Source organism: Lepidochelys kempii, chromosome 21 (assembly GCF_965140265.1).
Source record: "Lepidochelys kempii isolate rLepKem1 chromosome 21, rLepKem1.hap2, whole genome shotgun sequence".
Classification (NCBI taxonomy): Eukaryota; Metazoa; Chordata; order Testudines; family Cheloniidae; genus Lepidochelys; species Lepidochelys kempii.
The window spans coordinates 11,244,430-11,253,049 of NC_133276.1; positions in this window are offsets into that span (position 1 = coordinate 11,244,430).

The following is an 8,620-nucleotide window of genomic DNA, read 5'->3' on the forward strand; positions in this document are numbered from 1 at the left end:
TGGATTGAGCTCCAAACCTTCTCCTCCTCTAGGGCAGCGGTTCTCACATTTCATGGCACCAAGACCCCATTCTGACAACAAAAATTACTACGTGACCTTGGGTGGGAACCAAAGCCTGAGCCTGCCCGAGCCCTGCTGTCCCAGGCAGTGGGGGCCAAAGTCTGAGCTCCACCACCCCATGCAGGGGGGCCAAAGCCCAAGGGCTTCAGCCCTGGGTGGGGGCCTGTAACCTGAGTCCCGCCATCCAGGGCTGAAGCCGAAGCCTGAGTCCGGCCGCCCAGGGCTGAAGACCTCAGGCTTCGGGCTCAGGCTTCGGCTTCGGCCCTGGGTGGTGGGGCTTGGGCTTTGGTCCCAGACCCTAGCAACTCTAATGCCAACCCTGGCGACCCCATTAAAAGGGGGTCCTGAACCACAGTTTGAGAACTGCTCCTCTAGGGGCTGCTTCCCATTCTACTCTTCTTCCCTTAGGAGTGAAAGTAGCCAGAGATTTTGCAGGGCTCTCTAGGAAATAACACAGGCATGAGCCCCGTCTGCCTCCAGGAACCCCTCTTTAGCAGAATCCCCCAACTTCCATGCAGCCTTGACCATCTCTGGCCTGTCTGTAATCTCCTTGTCTCCGGCTCTGGCAAAAAAAAACACAACAACCCTCTCTCCCACCATCACCTTGTGAATCTTCATGACCTCAGGTGCTTTCTACCTGGATTGTGTAACCATAAACTGGGGCCAAAGTGCAGTTGTTCAAGTGGGAAGAGCCTGGGTTTGAAGGCTGGGCTGAATGGTGGGGTCATGGGAGGCTAGGATAGGTGACGTTTGGGGTAGAGATAATGGCGCAGGAAGTGTTTTCCTTTCTCGCGGTGACTCTGTTGCTTTCATGCACAGACCCTCCTGTGGCAGTTATTTAAATGTAAATGTTATAAAAATGCTGTAATGTGTCTAGATTTAAATGAAATGAACGTGGTGTAGTGGCCTGGGTGTCAGGAGACCCGCGTTCCAACTGCGGTTCTGCTGGAGACTTGCTGTGCGGCTCTGGGAGAGTGGTTTTACTTCTCTGTGCTTCTGTTTCTGCTCCCGTCTGTCTAGGTTGTAAGCTCTTTGGGACAGAGACTGGTTTTTACTTTGTGTGGACAGCACCCAGAATGGTAGGGCTCTGATTGGGGTTGGGGTCTCTAGGCCAATGCTAAATATGGCTGCTACCGTTTCAGAGGTCTGAGGGGAGTAAATGGGCACAAAGGTTAAACCTTCCGTTCACCCTGGATGTAATTTTCTCTTGTGCAGAGGGTTAACACAGGGTCTGTGCATCTCTGTAGCCCTATATTGAGGACTTAGGTGGTACATAGGCATTGCGCTGGCTCTCTGCATAGGGATACAATTCCCTTGTATCTTGTACCTCTTGCCAGGAGTATCTGATTATTTGGGAGGCTGCAGGACTCTCTTATGTTCACCAGCAGATGGCAGCAGCCTTTCATTACAGGTGACATGAGGCTAGAACAAGGGCACGTTGGGAAAAGCTTAGAAGACAAAAGCGGACTCCCAGCTGGCACTTCTCATAGAGACAAGGTTTAACTGGGTTGCTCTGGCCCCAGCAATTTGGGTCAGATTTTAAGCAACGCTCAGCCCCCCATTTAGGAACCTCCGTGAATGGCCACCTTTTTGAAAGTGCATTCAGCAGTTCCCCTTGAGAACAATGGGAGCTACGGGGGGCTGAGCGTTTTGTGAAAATCTGGTCCTGAAAGCAGCAGTGCTTTGGCCTGAACGAATTGAAGGTATGTAGCTGGACCAAGAGGCAGGTGGACATAAAGAGGGAGCATGGGGGTGAAGAAAGGGCGTTGATGAAGGGGACAAATCAGTGGAACACAAAATCACATTTTAACCAATCTATTTTCAAAGCAGGTGAGCACCCATAGCTCCCACTGACTTCATTTAGAGCTGTGAATGCCCAGTAATGCTGAAAATCCAGTCCCTGGGTCTGAGGACGAGAACCCAAGTTCAGAGACCACGTTTTTGAAAATGTGGTCTGCAGGCTCAGTACCTCCGTTTCCCCATCTATAAAATGGGAATAGTGAAACTTCCCCCCCTTTGTAAAATGCTTTGAGACTTATAGATGAAAAGCGCTATATGGGGTATTTTTCCTTCTACTGATGGTTTGAGAAGAAGTCACGTGGCCCGATTTTCAGAGAACGCTGAGCACCTGCAGCTTGTATTGTGGCCGGTGGAAACTGCCTGCACTCAGGAGCTCTGAAAAGCAGGCCAGTGGTCCATAAGGGCCATTCTTTATACACCGGGATTATAGACAGACCCTGAAATTGATTTCTATCTACAGTAGATCTCTATGTAGAGTCTTGTGTAGTCTCCATCATATAAGCTCACAACAAAACAGCAACAAAAGAAACACTAAGCACTGAATGCATCCGATGAAGTGAGCTGTAGCTCACGAAAGCTTATACTTAAATAAATTTGTTAGTTTCTAAGGTGCCACAAGTCCTCCTTTTCTTTAAGCACAGATGAAAACTCGGTTTCACTTCTCCAATGTCTCTCTCTCCTTTATATATGGTGTATAATTTTCCCTAACAGAGGCATTCCTCCACATTTTATTGACCCTCCCAATCTCCCTTTGCAATGTGTTTCATCGATGGAAGTCACAAATAATTGGGAAGGTTTTCCCTTTCCGAGTGAGGCTGGAGCTGAACAAAAGGAGGTCACCCCGTCCAGGTCCCTTTGCCCTCTGTGGAATGGCAGGAATTTCTCCGTGCTCTCTAGTCTGGGGCAATAATGGCGTCAGCAGTGGGCTGATTGTTTTCATATCTAAAGCCTGTGCAAGTCTCCGGCTTAGAGCCTGTCAGCTGCAGGAGTATTAACCTTAGAGCTGTCAGAGCTAATAAAAACCCTACGCTGCCGGTGCGGCTGTGGAGCGTGGTAGGAAGTACCACCAGCTGTGGGATATAGTGTCTACAACAGTGGTAGAGTCCCCATGTGTGCAGCTCCCCATTCATTTTATCCGTGTGCTCCCTATGGGTCCAAAACACTCGCCTTGACATCCTGGCCCCATTAAAGCCAATGGCAAAACTCCCATTGACTTCAGTGGGTCTGGGATTTCACCATGTGCATTTTGCTTTCATCTTGCTCCTCTGATAGGAGTTTATGCTGCCATTGAAATCACTGGTGAGTTCTGGGGGATCTTCTTGCTCCTATGAAATATCTCCTCCCTTCCAAGTTTATTTTCTAACCCCCCAGTAACCTGCATTTGCTGATGGTCAGCCGGCTAATTGAGCATGATCAGCCAATGGTTTGGCTGCTGTAGCTGTCAGCAGGAGCCATGAGGCTGCAAAGCAGAGTGGGGCACTAGGGGGTGGGGGGTGGGCGTGTGAATGGTGGCAAAACAGGGGTTGTGTATCTTTGCCAGCCTCTGTGTCCTACACACATGTCTGCATGCATAGACCTACACTCTGCTGTACCAGTGACACACATGTGCTTGCACTCTGCACCCAGTGCGTGTATCCTATGCACACTGCTGCAGAAAGGGCACGCATGAGCCTAATTTGCCTCAAGGAGAAATGCATGCATGCACCTACACACACATTGTAGTTGGACTGCAGCTGCTATATGTGGGCGCCCTCAGGGTATGTCTACACTTAGACCTTGTTGGGGAGTGTGAGGGGTGATTCCCAGTTTGAGGAGACAGATCTGTGCCAGCTCAGATTGAGCTAGTGTGCTAAAAATAGAGTGTAGCTGCGGCGATGGGAGGAGCTAATCACCCCAAGTACGTGCCTCTCTGATACACTAGCCCATTAGCGTGCCTAGTTTCCCCATCTGTAAAATGGTGATAACGCTACAGAGGAGATGGGAGGATTAATCCGTTGATGCTCATAAAATGTTTTGAGAGTCTTATGCCAAAGGCACTCCAGAAGTGCACAGTGTTACAAACAAAATAGTGGCACTAAGGACATGGCTTCCTAGCCATGTAATAACAAAGAGCGGAAGGGGTCACTTTTTCTGCTCCAGTGTCTGAAATACAAGGAAGTGTGAGAGATTTCCTCAGACTAGTAGGGAATGATAAAAGACATCTCCTTAAAAGACGATAAGGGAGACCTGTGCCTGGCCTTGGGAGATGGAGGGGGAAGGCAGAAATGGCAATCTCACTACGTAGCAACATGCCACCAGCTCAGGAACAGCCCCTGCTGAAAAATGGATGTGGGATCAACACCCAAAAAATGCTTAGTCCTATCGTAGGCAGCTCTCTGGCTGCATTTAGAAACATAGAATATCAGGGTTGGAAGGGACCTCAGGAGGTCATCTAGTCCAACCCCTGTCATGCCAATAAAGCTCATGGAATCAAGAGCCACTGACCTGAGGTATTAGGAGTTGAAGGTCTTACCAGGAGTCATTGGAAAGGTAATTTCCCTGGATTTGCCATATGGTCTCGGAGCTGTTCTATGACCTCTGTATCACAAGGTATTCATCGTATTATGAATTGGGAGTGGTATGGTCTGAAGGTAGAGGTGTTAGCAATGATTTTCATATGCGTAATATTCAGGCAAATGTATCATTTTGGTCAGCAGGGTTGAGTTTTATTAATTTTCCAAGGGTGAACTGTTCCTAAACGGCAGCAGGCTAACCACAAGCGGAATTGATTTACAGACAAGACTCCCCGCTAGTGATGCATAATCTGATAATTATTCAGCTAAACTTTCCAAAAATATAACAGGCAATGCCTTGGAGATGTAACTGGAGCCCTTCTCAGTGTTTCCAGGACTGAGAATCTGATGCCAATAGCACATCAGGGGAACGAAGAAAAGCTGGTCCTCCCAACAAAAAGTGCAAGGACCATGCACGCCTGCGGGAAGGACTGTACGTGGAACATGCAGGAGTGCCTGCAATGAAGCATGAAACAAAGAGTGGGACATCACAGAATATCAGAGTTGGAAGGGACATCAGGAGATCATCTAGTCCAACCCCCTGCTCAAAACAGGCACAATCCCCAAATTTTTTTTGCCCCAGATCCCTAAATGGCCCCCTCAAGGATTGAACTCACAACCCTGGATTTAGCAGGCCAATGCTTAAAACACGAAACCTTGAATAGCTGACCTCTGCAGCATCTATATCAGATCTACTGATGGAAAGTGCTGTCTAAGAGCTAGATATTATGATGTGTGATGAGGATGTGTTCTGTGGTCAGAGATTCAGAAGGCCTGGGTTTGATTCCTGGCTCTGCTACAGACTTCCTGTATGACCTAGGGCAATTCCCTTAATCTCCCTCTATACATTGTGTTGTGAATAAATGATTGTGAGTTGCTCCGATACTGTGGTGATGGGGGCCCTATAGGTAGATTTGGGGAGAGCTCTCCCCATCCCTCTCATATTGCTCAGGCATGTAGGAATGAAATCAAGAGGGCCAAATCGCACCTGGACCTGCAGCTAGTGAGAGATGTCAAGAGTAACAAGAAGGGTTTCTTCAGGTATGTTGGCAACAAGAAGAAAGCCAAGGAAAGTGTGGGCCCCTTAATGAATGAAGGAGGTAACCTAGTGACAGACGATGTGGAAAAAGCTAATGTACTCAATGCTTTTTTTGCCTCTGTCTTCACGAACAAGGTCAGCTTCCAGACTGCTGCGCTGGGCATCATAACATGGGGAATAGATGGCCAGCCCTCTGTGGAGAAAGAGGTGGTTAGGGACTATTTAGAAAAGCTGGACGTGCACAAGTCCATGGGGCCGGACGAGTTGCATCCGAGAGTGCTAAAGGAATTGGCGGCTGTGATTGCAGAGCCATTGGCCATTATCTTTGAAAACTCGTGGCGAACGGGGGAAGTCCCAGATGACTGGAAAAAGGCTAATTTAGTGCCAATCTTTAAAAAAGGGAAGAAGGAGGATCCTGGGAACTACAGGCCAGTCAGCCTCACCTCAGTTCCCGGAAAAATCATGGAGCAGGTCCTCAAAGAATCAATCCTGAAGCACTTAAATGAGAGGAAAGTGATCAGGAACAGTCAGCATGGATTCACCAAGGGAAGGTCATGCCTGACCAATCTAATCGCCTTCTATGATGAGATTACTGGTTCTGTGGATGAAGGGAAAGCAGTGGATGTATTGTTTCTTGACTTTAGCAAAGCTTTTGACACGGTCTCCCACAGTATTCTTGTCAGCAAGTTAAAGTAGTATGGGCTGGATGAATGCACTATAAGGTGGGTAGAAAGTTGGCTAGATTGTCGGGCTCAACGGGTAGTGATCAATGGCTCCATGTCTAGTTGGCAGCCGGTGTCAAGTGGAGTGCCCCAGGGGTCGGTCCTGGGGCCGGTTTTGTTCAATATCTTCATAAATGATCTGGAGGATGGTGTGGATTGCACTCTCAGCAAATTTGCGGATGATACTAAACTGGGAGGAGTTGTAGATACGCTGGAGGGCAGGGATAGGATACAGAGGGACCTAGACAAATTGGAGGATTGGGCCAAAAGAAATCTGATGAGGTTCAGTAAGGATAAGTGCAGGGTCCTGCACTTAGGACGGAAGAACCCAATGCACAGCTACAGACTAGGGACCGAATGGCTAGGCAGCAGTTCTGCGGAAAAGGACCTAGGGGTGACAGTGGACGAGAAGCTGGATATGAGTCAGCAGTGTGCCCTTGTTGCCAAGAAGGCCAATGGCATTTTGGGATGTATAAGTAGGGGCATAGCGAGCAGATTGAGGGACGTGATCGTCCCCCTCTATTCGACATTGATGAGGCCTCATCTGGAGTACTGTGTCCAGTTTTGGGCCCCACACTACAAGAAGGATGTGGATAAATTGGAAAGAGTCCAGCGAAAGGCAAGAAAAATGATTAGGGGTCTGGAACACATGACTTATGAGGAGAGGCTGAGAGAACTGGGATTGTTTAGTCTGCAGAAGAGAAGAATGAGGGGGGATTTGATAGCTGGAACCACCTCTCAGGTAGTTGAAAGCAGAAGGATGGTTCTAGACTATTCTCAGTGGTAGAAGAGGACAGGACAAGGAGTAATGGTCTCAAGTTGCAGTGGGGGAGGTTTAGGTTGGATATTAGGAAAAACTTTTTCACTAGGAGGGTGGTGAAACACTGGAATGCGTTACCTAGGGAGGTGGTGGAATCTCCTTCCTTAGAAGTTTTTAAGGTCAGGCTTGACAAAGCCCTGGCTGGGATGATTTAATTGGGGATTGGTCCTGCTTTGAGCAGGGGGTTGGACTAGATGACCTTCAGGGGTCCCTTCCAACCCTGATATTCTATGATTCTATGATTACTGATAATGATAACAGATGCCATGTCATAAGCGCACATGGCATTTCACAAACAAATTAGAAACCCGTCACCTCTGAATTTGGGCGTGTGTAATTTGGACCGAGTTCTCATAAAGCTGCTTACATTCACCTTTCAATGTGCAAAGAGACCTAGGTTGATGTCTCTTACTTGCCAAGGATCCTGGAGCCATAACGATGGGCTGGAAGGAGATTGGTTGAGCAAGAAGGAGTTTTGTTCCAGACATAGGGAGAGACATGAAGCCAATTTGGCGAGGGGGCAATGAAAGGAATCCCATGTTTACAGGCTCATTGTTTTTTGAATGCTGCCAAGACAACAATGTTTGAAAATCTGGCCTATGAGGTATGAAAGCAGTTTGGCTCTTAGTTTTCAAGAAAAGCTTGTAATGGGGCTAATTTGTTCCCAGAGCCCTTTTGACTGGTGCCCTCCCTCAGTGAATCCAGACCTATTGTGTGTGATTCCAGAGCCCCTTTGGATCTGTGGCTTTATAGCTTTTTGTTGGAGGGCTGGGGAGAGGGAGAGACAACATTTATGTTTTAAAATAAATTAAAAACAGCACTTCGAATAAATCTCACCCTGTTGTCGTCTCTTTCAGTTTCATGACAGAGCTCAGGTCCTGCTAGTTCCAGACCCCCAGATCTCTCAGCCTATAAATTCTCCATGCCCTTGCCCCAGAGGAGGTGATGGTGTGTGTGGGGGAGGGTATATTTGCCCTGTATTAATTCCCTTCCCTGCATTAATTCTCTCCCATGTGGCTGCTGACATGAAGATTTGTAACTGGCAGAATGTATTTTTAATGCATTTCCTTCAGGTCGCTGTAAGGGAATGTAATTCCTATGTGGGCTGAGATGGGTTTAATTTGCAGTAAAGGAAGAGGACCTTGGAGCGCTGTTAATGCAGGGCTTTTCTTTACCGTTTCAATGAACTCAGTCTGTCCAACTAGTTTAGATTCACTTATTTTACTTAATCCATCAGGCTGAGATCCCAGCAGAGTGAATCAGATCTTCAGTCGTTCGAGGGAGATCACTTAAGTTCCGTGCAACTTGCTGTTTGGGGATTTGTCAGAAGAAAGCTTTGATCTACCCAGGATTTTGTAAACCCCCCCCCCCCCCCCCCCGATCTTGACCTTGGTTCCTGACTCTAAATCCTGACCTCCTGCCTGGGCTACGCTTATGGCACTCTTACTGGGTGGAACTCACCTGCTAGCACAAAGTGTAGGCACCTCCCAAATCCCTCCGAGGCCCTAGTTTGAGGAACATATGTGATGCGTGGGTACGGCATGAGCTCTCTCCATAAGGGTGAATTACATCCGAGAAGAGCAGGGTTTGCCCTTGGGAACAGATTAAGTGCTCGCCATTGACCTCC